Genomic DNA, 17,504 nt, shown 5'->3' on the forward strand with positions numbered 1-17,504 from the left:
GGCTAGCTCGAGCTAAATGGCAGAGTAGGCAGCTCTCATCAACCCCCAACAGAAACATCAAAAAACAAGCAGAAACTGACATAACCAAATTTCTCAAAACTCTGGAAAACAAAGGTTTACAGCAACCAAGCAAACACTGAGTATAAAAAATATTTTTTAACTTAAAAAGGCAACTTCAGAATGGTAGGGAAGCTTTGTTATTTTTACTTGCCCTTGTTCCACCTTCCCCCAGTGTGGTAGTGGTCTCAAAAAGGTAAGCCTACGTTCCCACTGTGAGACCTTGGTCACTGGTTCTGGAGGGAGCACAGCAGACTTTATTCAAAAATTATAGTGTATGTCTGCTCTAACTTGTTTGGGAGCCACCTGAAGGACTGACACAAGGCACTCATCTCTGTTTTTCCTTACTTGGAACTCAGGCTGAAAAAGCAGTGGGCACTGCTCAAAAACCCTGCAAGCTGAACTAACAACCTATAGGCGTCTGGGGCAAAGATTTATTCAAAATATACAATAGACTGCCTAAGGCTCAGGATCAAAAGCTGGAAGAATGTTTTTGGAAAATCAGGACATTCAGAAGTACCTATGTATACAGTGGCATTAAGAAAGAGAGGTGCATGCCCAGGGCAAAATATGCTTAAAAAAGTCCTGAGAAGACCCTAAGCTTTACCTCAGGCTGATCCCTAGTCTCACTACAAACTGGCTAAGTGCTGAAGGAGGGCTATGGCACAGAGCCAATTTGCAGAGACTGAGAGAGCTGGGACTTGTTTGTTTTGTTTGCTTGTTTGTTTGTTTTAGCTCCTGGTGTTCAAGAATATGTCTTTCAAAACACTACCTGAACACAAGCTAAGGAACAGAGATTTCAGTGACCACACACATGAAGGAATACAGTCTTTGCCAAAAATAGTTTGGGAAAGTCACTGACCAAATGCACTACTACCACCTTCCACAATCCAAAACGAACAACAACAAGAACAACAACCACAAAACCCAGCAAACCCTGGGGCACAGGAAGAATCTGATATCCAATTACCACATTATAAATATTCATATGTCCAGTTTTCAACAAAAAAAGTCATAAGGCATACAAAGAAACAGGAAAGTGTGGCCCATTCAAAGGGAAAAACAAATTGACAGAAACCATCACTGAGGAAGTCCAAATATTAGACTCACTAAACAAAGACTTTAAAACAACTATCTTAAATATGCTCAAAGAGCTAAATTAAAATATGAACAAAGATCTAAAGGAAACCACGAAAATGATGTATGAATAAAATGAGAATATCAATAAAGAGATAGAAATTATAGAAAAGGGACCAGACAGAAATTCTTGAGTTGAAAAGTACAATAACTGAAATTAAAATTCACTAGCAATGTTCAACAGCTTATTTGAGCAGGCAGAAGAAAGAATCAGAGAGCTTGAAGATAGAGCAATTGAAATAATCAAATCTGAGATGCTGAAAGAACAAAGAATAAAGAAAAGTAAACAGAGCCTAAGAGACCTTTGAGATACCATCAAGTGGGCCAATATACACATTATAGAAGTCCTAGAAGGAGAAAAGACAGAGACAGAAGTAGAAAGACCACTTGAAAAAATAATGGCTGAAAACACCAAATTTGGTGAAATACATGAATCTACAAATCCAAGAAGCTCAACGAACTCCAAATAAGATAAACTCAAAGAGACACACAATCATACTGTCAAAAGAAGACAAAGTGAAAATCTTGAGAACAACAAGAGAAGTAACTCATCATTTCCAAATGATATTCAATAATATTAAGAGCCGATTTCTTATCAGAAACCGTGGAGACCAGAAGAGAATGCGATAACATATTTAAAGTGCTGAAAGAGAAAAACTGTCAACCAAGAATTTTATATCTGGCAAAACTGTCCTTCAAAGATGAGGAAGCAATTAAGACATTCCCAGATAAACAAATGCTGAGAGAGTTCATGACCACTAGACCTGCTCTGCCAGCAGTCTGAAGACAGTCCTTTAGGTTGATATGAAAGGGCACTAGACAGTAAGTCAAAGTTATATAAAGAAATAAAAACCTATAGTGAAGGTAAATTCATGGGAAAATATAAACTCAGTATTATTGTATTTTTTGGGTTGTAACTCCACTTTTTATTTCCTACAGGATTTGACAGACAACGCCTTAAAAATTACAAATACATGTTATTGGGCTTACAATATATAAAGAGGTAATTTGTGACAACAACATAAGAGGTAGGGGAGGATGGACCTGTATATGACCAGAGTTTTTCTAAGGTATTGAAGTTAAGTTGGTATAAATTTGAATCAGATTGTTTGAATTCCCAAAGGAAATGAGAAGGGAATCAAAACAGGTCACTGAAAAAAAATCAACTAAACACGAAAGAAAGCAGTAATGGAGGAAATGAGGACCAAAAAGAAGTTTAAGACATATAGAAAACAAATAGCAAATAAGAGTGAGGCCTTCTTTATCAATAATTTCTTTACATTTAAATGCTCCAATCAAAAGGCAGAGATTGGCAGAATGGATTAAAAAAAAATGTGATCTATGTTCTCTTTACAAAAAGACTCGTTTTAGATCCAAAGACACAAATAGGTTGAAAGTAAAATGATAGAAGGTATTACATGCATATAGTAACCAAAAGAGCTGGAATGCCAATACTAATATCAGACAAAATAGACTTTAAGTCAAAAACTGCTACAAGAGAAAAGAACGACATTATATATTGATAAAAGGGTCACTTCATCAAGAGGATATAACAATTATAAACATATATACACCAAACAACAGAGCGCCAAAATATATGAAGCAAACATCAATGGAACTGAAGGGAGAAATAGACAGTTCTACAATAACAGTTGGAGACTTCAGTTGTACCACTTTCAATAGCGGATAGAACATCTAGACAGAAGATCAATATGGAAATAGAGCATTTGAATAACACTATCAACCAACTATACATAACAGACATATATAGAACATTCCACCCGATTAAAACAGAATACACATTATTCTCAAGTGCACATGGAACATTCTCCAAGATAGATCATACATTAGGCCACTAAATAAGCCTCAATAAATTTTTTAAAAACTGGAATTGTATAAAGTAATCTTTTCTGACCACAATGGAATAAAGCTAAAAATCAGTAAAAGAAGGAAAACCAGAAAATTTATAAATATATAGAAATTAAACAACACATTCTTAAACAAGCAATGGGTTAAGGAAGAAATCACAAGGAAAATTAGGAAATACTAGAGATGAATGAAAAGGAAAACAAAACACACTAAAACTTATGGGATGCAGCAAAGGCAACACACAGAGGGAAATATGGCTACCTTAAAAAAAGGAGATCTCAGGGTCCGGCCCAGTGGCACAAGCAGTTAAGTGCGTGCACTCCACTGCAGCAGCCCGGGGTTTGCTGGTTCGGATCCCGGGCGCGCACCGACACACCGCTTGGCAAGCCACACTGTGGCGGCGTCCCATATAAAGTGGAGGAAGATGAGCACGGATGTTAGCCCAGGGCCAGTCTTCATCAGCAAAAAGAGGAGGATTGGCAGATGTTAGCTCAGGGCCGATCTTCCTCACAAAAAAAAAAAAAAAAGGAGATCTCAAATCAGTGACCTAACTTTACATCTTCAGGATTTAGAAAAAGGAGAGCAGGGCCAGCCCCATGGCTTAGCGGCTAAGTGCATGCGCTCCGCTGCTGGCGGCCCGGGTTCGGATCCCAGGTGCACACTGATGCACCGTTTCTCCGGCCATGCTGAGGCCGCGTCCCACGTACAGCAACTAGAAGGATGTGCAGCTATGACATAAAATTATCTACTGGGGCTTTGTGGGAAATAAATAAATAAAATTATAGAAAAAGGAGAGCAAACTACACCAAAACCTAGCAGAAGTAAGAAAATAATTAAGATTAGAGCCAAGAACAGAAACAGAGAATAGAAAAACAATAAAGAAAATCAATGAAACTGAGAGTTTGTTCTTTGAAAATATCAATGAAGTTGACAAACTTTTAGCCAGGTTGACTAAGAAAAAAATAGAAAAGACTCAAATAACTAAAATCAGAAATGAAAGAAGAGACATTACTACTAATTTTACAGAAATAATAAGAATTATAAGAGAGTACTATGAACAATTGTACATCGAGAAATTGGATAATCTAGATGAAATGGACAAATTCCTAGAAACATACAACCTACCAGGACTGAATGATGAATAATAGAAAATCTGAACAGATCTATAACTAGTAAAGAGATCGAATCTACCAACAAAAACCTCCCTTCAAAGAAAAGCCCAACACCAGAGATCTTTACAAGTGAATACTGCCAAACATTTAAAGAAGTAACACCAATACTTCTCAAACTCTTCCCAAAAATTGAAGAGGAGAGAACACTTCCAAACTCATTTTATGAGGTCAGCATTATCCCAATACCAAATCAGACAAAACACTACAAGAAAAGAAAACTACAGACCAATATCCCTGATGAACATAAATGCAAAAATCCTCAACAGAATACTACAAACAGAATTCAACTGTACATTGAAAGGATTATGCACCATGACCAAGTGGGATTTATTCCAGGAATTCAAGGATGGTTCGATATACGAAAATCAATCAATGTAATACACCACATTAACAGAATGAAGGAAAAAAAAACACATGCTCGTCTTAATTCATGGAGAAAAAGCCTTTGACAAAATTCAACACCCTTTCATGATAAAAACACTCAACAAACTAGAAGTAGAAGGAAGATACCGCAACATAATAAAGGCTGTATATGAAAAGCCCCTAGGTAACACCATACTTGCAATAGACTGAATGTTTGTGTCCCCCCAAAATTCATACATTGACACCTAATCCCCAATGTGATGGCATTTGGAGGTGGGGACTTGAGAGGTAATTAGGTTATGAGGGCACAGCCCACGTGAATGAGATTAGTGCCCTAGACTCCAAGGGGCTTCCATGTCCTTTCCACTGTGTGAGGACACAGTGATAAGATGGTCAGCTATGAAGCAGGAAGTGGGCCCTCATCAGACACCAAATCTGTTGGAGCCTTAAATCTTGGACTTCCCAGCTCTCAGAACTGTGAGAAATAAATTTCTGTCATTTATAAACCACCCTGTCTATGGTATTTTGTTATAAAAACCAAAATAGGAGTGAGGGGAGGGCAGAAGGGGTAACTGGGCACATGTGTATGGTAACGGATAAAAACTAGACTGTTGGTGGTGAACACGATGCAATCTATACGGAAACTGAAATATAATAATGTACATCTGAAGTTTACACAATGTTAAAAACCAACATGACTTCAATAAAAAAAAGAGTTCTCACCACACACACAAAAATTGTAACTATGTGAGGTGATGGATGTCTTAAGCAATCTTATTGTGGTAATCATTTAGCAATATATAGGTATATCCAATTATCATGATGTACACCTTAAACTTACACAATGTTGCGTTAAAAGATAAACTGAGGCATATTAAACTTTTAAAAGCTAAAAAAAAAAGTCCAAATGGACTAAGACAATACTTAATGGTGAGAGACTGAAAGATTTCCCCCTAAGATCAACCACAAGAAAAGTGCCCACTTTCACCACTGCCATTGGGCATTGCACTGGAAGTTCTAGCCAGACCAATTAGACATGAAAAATAAATAAATGGCATCCAAATTGGAAAGGAAAAAGTAAAACTATCTCTGTTCACAGGAGACATGATCCTATATCTTAGAAACCCCTTAAAAATCCACAAGAATGCTACTAGAACTAATAAAATAATTCAGGAAAGTTGCAGGACACAAAATCGACACAATAAAATCAACGGCATTTCAAAATATCTGCAATAAGCAATCTAAAAGGTAATTAAGAAAGCAAGTCCATTTATGACGGCATATAAAAGAATAAAATTTAGCCTTGGGAATAAATTTAACCATGGAGGTAAAAAAAATTGTGCAAAACTACAAAATATTGCTGAAAGAAATTAAAGAATACCCAATAGGTGGAAATACACCATGTGTTCACGGATGGGAGGACTTAATATTCTTAAGATGTCAATACTACTCAAAGCTATCAACACATTCAACACAATCCCTATCAAAATTCCAACAGCTTTTTTGTGCATAAATAGAAAAGCTGATCCTCAAATTCATATGGAATTTCAAGAGGCCTCAAAAAGTCAAAACAATCTTGAAAAAGCAAAACAAAGTTGGAGGACTCATACTTTCTGATTTCATAACTTAATACAAAGTTACAGTAATCAAAACAGCATGGTTCTGGCATAAGGATAGATGTGTCACCAATGGAATAGAATTGAAAGTCCAGAAATAAACCCATACATCTATGGCCAGTAGATTTTTCACAATGATGCCAAGTCCACTCAGTGGGGAAAAATAGTGTCTTCAACAAATGGTGCTGAAACAACTGAATTTCCACATGCAAAAGAATGAGATTGGACCCCTACTTTCCACCATATATATAAATTAACTCAAAGTGGATCAACAACCTGAATATAAGAGCTAAGACCACAAAACTCTCAGAAGAAAACATAGGGATAGGGGTCAGCCCGGTGGCGCAAGTGGTTAAGTGAGCGTGTTCCGCTGCGGTGGCCCGGGGTTCACCGGTTCGGATCAAGGGCACGCACCGACTCACTGCTTTGCAGGCCATGCTCTGGCGGCGTCCCATATAAAGTGGAGGAAGAGGGCACAGATGTTAGCCCAGGGCCAGTCTTCCTCAGCAAAAAAAGAAGAGGATTGGCAGATGTTAGCACAGGGCTGATCTCCTCACAAAAAAAAAAAGAAAGAAAAAGAAAAGAAAACATAGGAATAAATCTTTATAACACTGGATTTAGCAACAGATTCTTTTTTTTTTATTATTATTTTTTTTTGTGGTGGGGAAGGTTGGCCCTGAGCTAACATCTGTTGCCTATCTTCTTCTGTTTTGTATGTGGGACACTACCACAGCATGGCTTGATGAGCAGTGTGTAGTCTGCACCCGGGATCCGACCCCAGGCCACTGAAGCGGAGTGCATAAACTTAATCACTAAGCCACCAGGCCAGCCCCTAGCAATAGATTCTTAGATATGACATCAAAAGCACAGGCAACCAAAGAAAAAAGAATAAATCGAACTTCATTGAAAGTTAAAGCCTTTCTGCATCAAAGGACATTATCAAGAAAGTGAAAAGACAACCTACTAAATGAGAGAAAATATTTGCAAATCATATATCTCATGTGGGTTTACTATCCATAATATATAAAGAACTCTTGCAATTCAACAACAACCAAAAGACATACAACTCAGTTTAAAAATGAGCAAAAGACTTGAATAGACATTTCTCCAAAGATGATATATGAATGACAATAAGCACATGAAAAGATGCTCAACATTATTAGTCATTAAGTAAATGCAAATCAAAACCACAATAAAATAACACTTCACATCTACTAGGATAGCTATAATTTTTTAAAATAAAAGATAACAAGTATTGGCAAGGATGTGGAGAAATTGGAACCCTCATGCATTGCTGGTGGGAATTTAAAATGATGCAGCCACTATAGAAAACACTTTGTTGGTTCCTCAAAAAGCTAAACATAGAATTACCACATGACCCAGCAATGCTACTCTTAGGTGTCTACCAAAAGAATTGAAAGCAGGGACTCAGACAGATACTTGTACATCTGTGTTCATAGCAGCCTTATTCACAATAGCCAAAAGGTGGAAGCAACTTAAGTGTTCATCAACAGATGAATGGATAAACAAAATATAGTTGATACACAAAGGAATATTATTCAGCCATAAAAAGGAGTGAAGTTTTGATACAACATGGATGAACCTGAAAACATTTGCTAAGTAAAATAAGCCAGACATGAAAGTACAGATATTGTGTGAATCCACTTAGATGAGGTACCTAGAATACACAAATTCATAGAGACAGAAAGTTGAATAGAGGTTCCCAGGAGCTGGGAGAGGGGAAAGAGGAATCATTGTTTAGTAGGGATAGAAGTTCTATTTGGGGATGATGAAAACGTTTTGGAAATAGTGATGATTGCACAACATTGTGAATATACTCAATGCCACAGAATTGTACACTTAAAAATAGCAAGTGTTATGTTAAATATATTTTACCAAAATTAAAAATTCCCCCCCCCAAAAAAAAAAAAACAGAAACTGCAATGCCTCATAAAGTCTAGGCTCAGAACTAGCCCAATATGATTTCTTTTTTTTTTTTTATTGAGGTAGCATTGATTTATAACATGATGTAAATTTCAGGTATACATCATTGTATTTCAATTTCTGTGTAGATTACATCATGTTCACCACCCAAAGACTAATTACAATCCATTACCACACACATGTGTCTAATCATCCCTTTCGCCCTCCTCCCTCTGCCCTTCCCCTCTGGTAACCACCAATCCAATCTCTGTCTCTATGTGTTTGTTTGTTGTTGTTTTTATCTTCTACTTATGAGTGAGATCATATGGTATTTGACCTTCTCCCTCTGACTTATTTCGCTTAGCATAATACCCTCAAGGTCCATCCATGTTGTCACAACTGGCTGGATTTCATCGTTTCTTATGGCTAGTAGTATTCCATTGTGTATATACCACATCTTCTTTCTTCATTGCTCCCTTGATGGGCACTTAGGTTGCTTCCAAGTCTTGGCTATTGTGAATAACGCTGCAATGAACACAGGGGTGCATGTATCTTTACGCATTGGTGTTTTCATGTTCTTTGGATAAATACCCAGCAGTGGAATAGCTGGATCATATGGTAGTTCTATCCTTAATTTTTTGAGGAATCTCCATACTGTTTTCCATAGTGGCTGCACCAGTTTGCACTCCCACAAGCAGTGTATGCGAGTTCCCTTCTCTCCACATCCTCTCCAACACTTGTTGTTTCCTGTGCTGTTAATTATAGCCATTCTGACGGGCATCAGGTGATACCTCATTGTAGTTTTGCTTTGCATTTTCCTGATAGTTAATGATGTTGAACATCTTTTCATGTGCCTGTTGGCCATCTGTGTATCTTCTTTGGAGAAATGTCTCCAACAGGATTTCTGATACATTCTGTTGGTTAGAACAAGTGACAAAGCGAGCTCGAATTCAAGTGATGGGGAGATAGATTCTGCCTCTTCATGGGAGGATCTACAAATATTGTGGCCTTTTTTGCTTTCTTTGAGACAAAGTATGAGGTCCAAGCTCACATTAATCAATATTCATAACAAACTTTGTGTCCAAAGTTTATCCCAGAAAAAAATTTTGATTGTGCTAAAACTTATCAGCTAAATATTGAGAGAAGTGTCTTTCAATAAATTTAAATGTAAAATTTGACTCCAAAGAAATGATAACCACACACACAAAAAAAATCACAGTGGTAGAATCAACAGTTGGTAAAAACTGAACAAAAAGAGCCCAATTGATGAATCAAATGTTTACTGCAAAAATCACACGGAAAAAAAATGTTCCTGATGAAAATGATTTCAATCAGGTAAAAATGAACATTGAAAAAATTTTAGGAACCGTTTAGTTGCACGCAATAGAAAAGCAATCCAGGAATCTAATTGGCTAAATGCAGTTTATGATTCAAAAGTCTTTTCCAACAGAAATGTGTTGGATTTTTTCTTCCACTGTGCTTATAAAAATGGAATCAAAGTGTCCCCAGAATAAAACCATCCTTTGTGTGGAGATGGCAGGGAGAGAAGGAGAGGGTGAAATGTCGTGCGGATCTTACTTGTCTTTGGTTTTATTTCCCAGACACCAGATGCCGCTTATCTCCCAGGCAAGGGCCCAACTAACTAGTTATGACCTCTTTCTGGGGGGCCCTGGACCCCACCCAGGCTTCTGCCTCTGCAGACTCCTCTGTCTCCCACATCCTGGCTACCAGTCCAGATTTTTCTGTTCTTCAGAAGCCGTAGCTCACACCAAACTGTTCTTTCCTGAGGGGATCACTTGTGGGGAGAACCTCTGGAAACCAGAGTGAACCCCGAGATTTTGGCCCTTATGAAGACTCCTCAGGCCCCATGCTTAGGGATCACGGGTGGCCAGCTCAAGGATTGTCCCTTGCTGGTTACTTGGCCCTCACTGTGTCCTGGCGTCCCTCTCGCCCTCCTGACTTAGCACCCCGCACCCCATCTCTAACCACGTCCACGGGGGTCCACAGCCCCTCCCAGGCCCACCCAGTAAAAAGGTGACAGTGTCCATGAGTTTCACTTCAGCTTCATACTCTGCAAATCCAAAGTCATCTTGTGACTTTGTCAGGAGTATGAAATGCCCTGCACATAAGCTGGCTTTAAAAGGAGAGAGGTAAAGATCTGTTCTTTAAAAAAAAAAAAATGAGGCGGGGGGATATGAGCATATGAGGGAGAAGGAATGCATTATACTTATTTTTACCACCCGAGTTTTTAGAAACATGTTTCGGGGCTTTTCTTTACAGTTCCAGAATTTTAATTGATGCAATGTAGAGAGTAAGAGAGAAGGAGAGAGGGAAGCCATATAGAGACAGAGAGAGAGTACAGACAGCAGGAGAGGGTGTAGACAGATTCAGAGTGTAGACAGGGGCAGAGAGAGAATAGATAGAGGCAGAAAGAGTGTAGACGGGGCAAAATATAGATGGAACAGAGTGTAGACAGAGGCAGAGAGAGATGGACAGGGGCAGGGAGTGAAGGGATGTCAGTCATTGCCTCCAAAACCAGACAGAACCCTCTACTATTTAGAAGGTTGAGCTCTCAGACCTTAGAAGGTTCTGACATGCCCCACTCTAAGTCCCAGCCCTCCCGTTCCCATTTCTGTCTCTCCCTTTTTCCACCCCCCCCCCCCCCGTTCTGAACTCACGACTCCACCCTCTCTTCTGTGACAGGGTCCTTCCTTGCCTCACCCCCTCCAGATCCCTGCATCTTGAGGTGGAAACGTGTCCTTTTTGCTGTCTTGCCCCTGTCAGTCACTGTTCCTACATGCCCCTCCCCAGCCTGAGTGACTCCCACCCCTCTCTTGCCTGTTAAAAGACTCCTGGACCCACCATTCATTTATTTATTCATTCGTTCATCAAACATTTATAAGCAGTTTCCCTGTGCTGGACCCCTGCTCAGCAATGCTGGGGACCCCGGGGAGACCTGAGTTAGGCCCTGCATCACCCCTTACCCCGGCCTAGACTAGGGTAGGGGATGGGCCTGTGTCTTCGGAGTGACTCCCACCCCCAAAAGCCCCGCCCCCAGCACAGAGTCGGGCTCAAAGGAGATGCGGTCCCATCACCTCCTCCTCCGCCTTAGAGATTTCCGTCTACGGCCCTTCTCAGACCCAACTCATTAGCATCTCCCTCATCTGGCCCCGCCCCGTCGTTGGTTTAGGCCACGCCTCTCTCTCAACCCCTCCCCTGTTTCATTCAATCCAGGCCTCAAGCCCCACAGCCCGGAGGCCAACCTCACACCAATATCACAACCCCATTGGCCAGAGAGCGTCACTTCACCGCCCTCCTTCAATGTCATTGGCTGCCTAGGTGTCAATCTTCTTTATAGAGTCCCAACAGTTGCCATGGCCAAGGTGTGAGGGGCCGATAATAATGGACGTCTCAGGACGCCTAGTTATTGGGCAGAAAGCCCGGCTCTGGGCGGGGCTTAGTGCCAAACGCTTGGCTGCCTCTGTCTAGGGTTCCTCAGGGCCTCAGCCTTCCCTCAAGGACACGCCCCTCTTTCCTCTTATTGGCCCTGCTAGGTGTTGATCAACAGGACTCCTCATTCCGATAGGCAAAACTACCCGTCCTTCACTGCTTCCCTAATTTCAATTCGCTTCTCTCCTCAGAGGAGGCAACCTTTAGACCGTAGCCAGGGCCCTCCTTACGGAGTGGCCACGGATTGGCTAGACACCCCGTCACTCCTGACCAGTGGGCGGAGCCACGGTGCCTGGGGGCGGCGAATTGGCTGACTGGGCCTCGGGGGTGGGGCAGCGGCTCCTGTCAGCGGGTGAAATGGCAGCGGCGGAGCCGGCAGCGGCCGCGGTCCCGGGGGGCGGCTGAGGGGGCCGGGCCGGGGCTGCGGGGCGAGCGGCGCGGCGGGGATCCGGCGGCGCGGCCCTAGACGGCGAGGCTCGGCACGGCGATGGCGGCGCGCTCGGCGCAGGTAGGGAGGCGGCGCGGGCCGGGCCTCCCGGGCGCCTTCCCAGGCCGGCGGCTCCGCGCTGCGGCCCGCGGGGGCCGGGCGACAGCGGGACTCGCGCCGCCCGGCCCCGGAACCCGCGCTGGGCGCCCCTGGCACCCCTAGCACGGACCCTGGCCGTCAGCTTCGGGCCCCGGTCCCTGTCCACCCCCGATACCGACCCCCCAGGGCCCCTCCCGGACCCCGGGCACCCCACCCCCACTCCGCCCCCTCCCGGAAGGCCCCCAAACCCGCGACCCCAGTCCACCTCCCTCACTGACCCTCGGAACCCCTCCCCGGACCCTCCAGGGCTCCCCAGGCCCCACCTCGCAGTCCCGCCCCCACATCGCCCCCCACCCCACGGGCCCAAGTCCCCCTCATCCCACCCTCTTGTCCCAACCCCTAGGACCCCTCCCATCTGCGGACCCCCTGCCACTCTGTCCCCTCACTTTCCATCCCGTTTCTGGGCCCAGACCTGCCCCCGCCCCGGAGGAGACCCGCCTCAGAGCCCTACCCCTCCTTCCTGACCCCACAGGACCCCTCCCCCGGCCCCTGCAAATCAGGATTCCAGCCTGTAGGTCTCATCTCAGCCTGCTGGCCCATCTCCCACCCCCGCAGCCCCATGCCCAAGGGCACCCCTAAAAATCCCTCCTCAGGGTCCTCCCAGCACCCTCCAGGAGCTCTACACACATTCCTGATCCTGACTCGACTTGATCCCCCCTTCCTGAAAATCCACCCTCCCGCCCTGCTCAGGACCCCCAACAGATGTTCTGAAGCCCCCTCCCCACTCAGAGACACACGTCTTTCTGAGAGCCCCACACACACACACACACGCACACACACATCTAGGAGCCACCAGTTCTCACACAGAGATACCCTTGAGCCCCAACACCTCATACTGATGGACACCCTGGGCGCCCCACACAGACATTCAGGAGCCCCTGACATGCATGCACACACACACATGCACACACACGCACACACACACGCACGTCAGACACTTGGATCCTCAACACACACTGAGAAACTTCGGACCTCCAATACGGACCCAGGCATTCGGGACTCCCCCCCATTCACACACAGACACCCACACTGTCACACAGGAGTCCTCAGCACTTCCACACACCTCCCTGGATCCCACCTGCCCGGGTCGTCCTGGAGCCCCCAACAGCTCCCAGCCCAGACAGAATCTTGGAGCCGTGAGCTGCCTGCCCTGCCACACCAGCCTCCTGAGCTGGCGTCCCCACTGGGGCCCTGGAGGGTGGCGGAGTGACCCAGAATCTCCCAGCGCCCCTGTGGACACCTGCCCCAGGCCTCTTCCCCTTTCTCCAACTCTCTCTGCTTTGCCCTTCTTCGGAGGGAAGGATGCTCCCTCTCTCCCCTACACTGAGGTGTCCCAACAGGAACCACTGCCTGGCCCCTGATTTATGCCACCCCCTGGCGGAGGGGTGGGGGATCAGACTCTCCTGGCCCCAGTCCTGAAGTCTGATTGGACTGGTAGGACCAGCCTCCGATCCCATCACGCCCGCTGGCCTCAGATGGCAGGGCCAGCACTGCTGCCCAGAGGCAGCCCCGACGCCCCGCCTGATTTCTTTCACCCACGACCAGTGTGTTTTGGCAAAATGCAGCGGCTTCCTTCTCTCCTGGCATTTGAGCCCCAGTGGGGCTGGGTTGGGGCCTGCCCGAAGCAGACAGCTCTTTGTTAAGGAGTCTTTGCAGAAGGGAAAAATGTGCTGAAGAGGCTTGGGTGGAACACGACTGAGTAGTCACCTCGGGTTTTGCGCTCAGCTGGGCCGAGATGGAGCTAGACGACCCGTGTCCCTGCGTCTTTCCGGGATGCCTGGACTCTTCCTGGCCGTCCTGCCGCCCCACAGCCCTCACCCCCGGGCCAACCTGTGGGTTCCCCTGGGCTTCTGTGCTCGACTGCTGGGGGTTTAGAAGGAACTGCAGGTGCCTTGGCCGTGGCACAGGGACGAGGCGAGATGGAGAGGAGAGCAGATCACAGAACTGACGGGGTGGTGTGGCCAGGACCGCAGGGAGCAAGGAGGAGCCGGGGTCCTGCCCGTGCGGAATCTAGATCAGTCCAGCCCCAGCACTGCTTGTCTGGGCTCCTTCGGGTGGCATCAGCTTGCCTGGAAAACCCCAGAGAAACAAGTAGATATTCACCACTAGATTCTGGACAGCCCTGGGAAAAAGATGGCACATCTTGGCTCGAGGCCTCAACTTCTCCATCCGGAAAATGGGCGGATATATCCTTAGAACAGTATTTTGTACTGCAGGAGAGCCAGTGAGTTTAGGATGTGGCCCTGAATGTCCTGTGGGCACCATGTGGAAGGAGTCAGTGGGGTCCAGGAGGGGTCCAGGAGGCCAGTCACCCATCTACCGGTGCTAGAAGAATCACTGTCCGCCCTGGTCCCTGGGTTGTAATTAGTCGATGTCTCACTGGATAATGGCCGTCTCTCTGTGGCCGAGCTGCCCCACAGGAAGCCGGCTTGAATCAGAGCTGAGAGATGGTCTGTTGTGGGGTTGGTGGCCACACAGGGACCTCCCGGGGGCACAGAGGGCAGAAGGGGGCCTGCTTGCTGCAATGCCCACACCCCGCGTAGACTGTGATGCTGGGTAAGGAGAGGTTTGTTCTGCCCACTTGCTGAAGGGGGGCGTGGATGAAAACTCCTGAAGGTCACGAGGCACACTGGAAACAAACTCCACGGCCTCCCGAGAGGGGACTGTGTGCCGACACAGTGGGGTCGGAAGGCTCCCCAGGAGAGACTGTGAACCCCTTAGGAAAACACGAGAAGGCTCCTGGGGAGGGCTTGTGAATGACATCAGTACGCTTTTACCCTAGACTGGGGTCCTGGTCGGTGTCTGTGCTTTGCTAGGTGCAGTGGGTAAGAAGCAACATGATCTCAATTTCCTCGTACAGAATATAGATGCTGATTGTTCTGGGTGACCGCATACCAGGAACTGAGTCAGGTGCTGGGGTATGAAGGCATGGCAGACGTCTTCCCTGCCCTGCATCTAAAGACCCTCCTGACGTCATGAGACAAGAGCTGAAACCAGTATCTCACACTGATGGTGCCCCGTGCTAGGCCCTGTGCCAAGCACCATTTACATAATATCTCATTTAATCCTCCAAGCAACCTGGAGGATTCCAGCACTGTGCCCTTAGCATCACGTCCTGCCGTCCTGCCGTCCTGCCGCCTGCTGTGTGGAAGCACGAGACAGAATTATGTAGAACGTACCTCAGGAGCACAGGAAAGGGCCTGGCGCATCCCCGGGGCGTCAGGGAAGGCGGGGGGAGAGAGGAGCTCACCGGGCAGGCCTGGCGGGGAAGGGCGTTCCAGGCAGCCGAGGTGCTTGAACAAAGGCCCAGGAAGCTGCAGCGAGCCTGGTGCCTTCACGCCTTGTTTGGTGGGCTTCCTTGTAGAGGCCTTCATGGCCCAAATGCGACAACGGGGCGCACGCTGTGGGATGCGCCCTGGTATAGGGGATCCATAGTTGGAGGAACTCGGGAAGGCAGGAAACCCACGCTGCCCAGGGAAGTCCACAGCACGTGTGCTCTAGAAGGAGGCAGTGGAAGGAGGGAGGTTAGTTAGGAGACGTAAGCCGAGGGGGCCAGGGAAGAGATTTACCCTTCCCGGGAGATTGGGAGGGCCCTGTTGGTATGAGTCGCCTGCACCTTTGTTTCATTTCTCAGCATACCAGGATGTGTTTGTGAGCTTGTTCATTGAGGTCTGTCCCCCACACCAGCCCGCAAGTCCCCTGAGGGCAGGGTGCACGTCTGTCTGTCCACGGTTGAGTCCCAGGAGACTTAGGGCCCCTAACAGATGCGCAGTAAATACTTGATTGGGGTTTTAGGAGCTCACAGTCTTCCCTACTCACCCACTTCTGAAAGAGGGCCTGGACCTCTTCCTCGGAGGGAGGTTGATCTGTCTGTCTTGGAGGGCTCCCACAGGCCGGCGGACCCACCTCACCCCTGCCCCCGGCCCCACGAGCCTTTCCAGCTGGCTCTGGCAGCAGAAAAGATAGCATCTTGGCCTTGAAGGGCCAAGGGCCTTTGCAAATGCCGCTTCTCTTACTCATCCGGCCCTGGAAGACTTATGAGGGCTTTAAGTTCTTTCCTTTATCCTTCCCAGGGACACCAAAATATAGAGAGATGAGGGATTTGCCAGGAATGAACCTGTTACGGGGGCGGAAAGTAAGCTGGTGACGATACAGGGTAGTAAGCTTTTTTGTTTTTGATCAGAAGGGATTCCACAGTTTATAGTGGTCCACCCCTCAGATTTTAGCCTGAAGCTATTTGCTGCTGCTGCTGCTATCATTACCAATAATGATGATTATAGTTTTGCTGTGGTTAATCTTTAAAGAGGGTCACCCCATAATGGGTGGTCCTGCTGCGGGGTGGTTTGTTTATTCCTTCCACAAATATTGGGTGCCTGGTGGTGTGCTAAACACTGGGGATCCAAGAGTGGGCTAGGCAGCCCCTGCCCTCATGGAACTTTCCATCCAGCAGGACATAAATATTATGGGACAGCTCCTGTACTAAGCATTTGACAAGTTTAGCTCAGGTATTCCTCCCATCCTCCCAACAAAACCTGTGAGGCGGGTGCTATCATTAGCCCTGTTCTCAGACGAAGAAACTGAGGCAAAGTACATGGTACCCAAGATCACAGAGATGGAAAGTGGTGGAGGGATTTGAAGCCAGGCTACTGGCACAGAAGTCTTCACGGGAGGCCAAGTGATCTGGGATCAGTTATGCACCCACACAGCCCTGGAAGAAGGCACATGGGTGTGGGGACGTCCAGAGTGGCTAGAACAAGGGACAAGAGGAGAGCAGCCAGTGACCTCTGGATCCCAGCTGCCGTCCTGGTTATCCAAGGGTCAGCTCGCCCATCAGTTGCCCACCGCTCACCAAAGAAAAGGACCCCCAACACCAGCACAGGCCGTTTCCCCGGGAGCTGGAGCCAGGGTGGGCAAGGGGGGCCACGGGGCATCGTTCACGGCTTCAGACTCAGAAATGATGCTGTGTCCCCATAACCATTAGAGGCGGAGTATCAGGCAGGAGGGGCGTTAGGGAGCCAGAATTAAAGGAAATTTGAGGTCTTGATTCCTGCCTTTGAAAATGCCGGGCTCAGAAAGATGGCGCTTACACTCTCGCTCGCTCTCCCCGTTGACAAATAATGACTGCAATTTACTGAGTGCCTACGACATGCTGCGTTTTACGTATGTTATTTCTAAAGTCAACGAATGCAGAGAGAGTGATAGCACAGCGGATCGATTAGGGCAAAGGCTCTGGGGTCAGAAATCCAAGTTCAAATCGTTCTGCCCCCACAGCCTAGTTGAGGGACCCCACAAGTGACCCTCTGCTCGTATGGCACCTCTCGTGTGTTAGAG

The 17,504-nt window shown here is 46.4% G+C and overlaps 1 protein-coding gene across 3 annotated transcripts in view; it reads left to right on the forward strand.

The window, feature by feature from the left end:
* The first annotated feature begins 11,971 nt into the window (after positions 1-11,971).
* EVI5L (ecotropic viral integration site 5 like) overlaps positions 11,972-17,504 on the forward strand; it is a 31,100-nt gene continuing 25,567 nt past the window's right edge. For all 3 annotated transcript variants that reach the window (XM_087425584.1, XM_087425585.1, XM_087425587.1), the window contains exon 1: positions 11,972-12,095. The gene's annotated coding sequence lies outside the window, so the exon portion shown is untranslated. The remainder of the gene's footprint in view (positions 12,096-17,504) is intronic.

The sequence above is a fragment of the Ceratotherium simum genome, chromosome 39, assembly GCF_057802395.1.
Source record: "Ceratotherium simum simum isolate JZ-2026a chromosome 39, ASM5780239v1, whole genome shotgun sequence".
NCBI classification, from domain to species: Eukaryota; Metazoa; Chordata; class Mammalia; order Perissodactyla; family Rhinocerotidae; genus Ceratotherium; species Ceratotherium simum.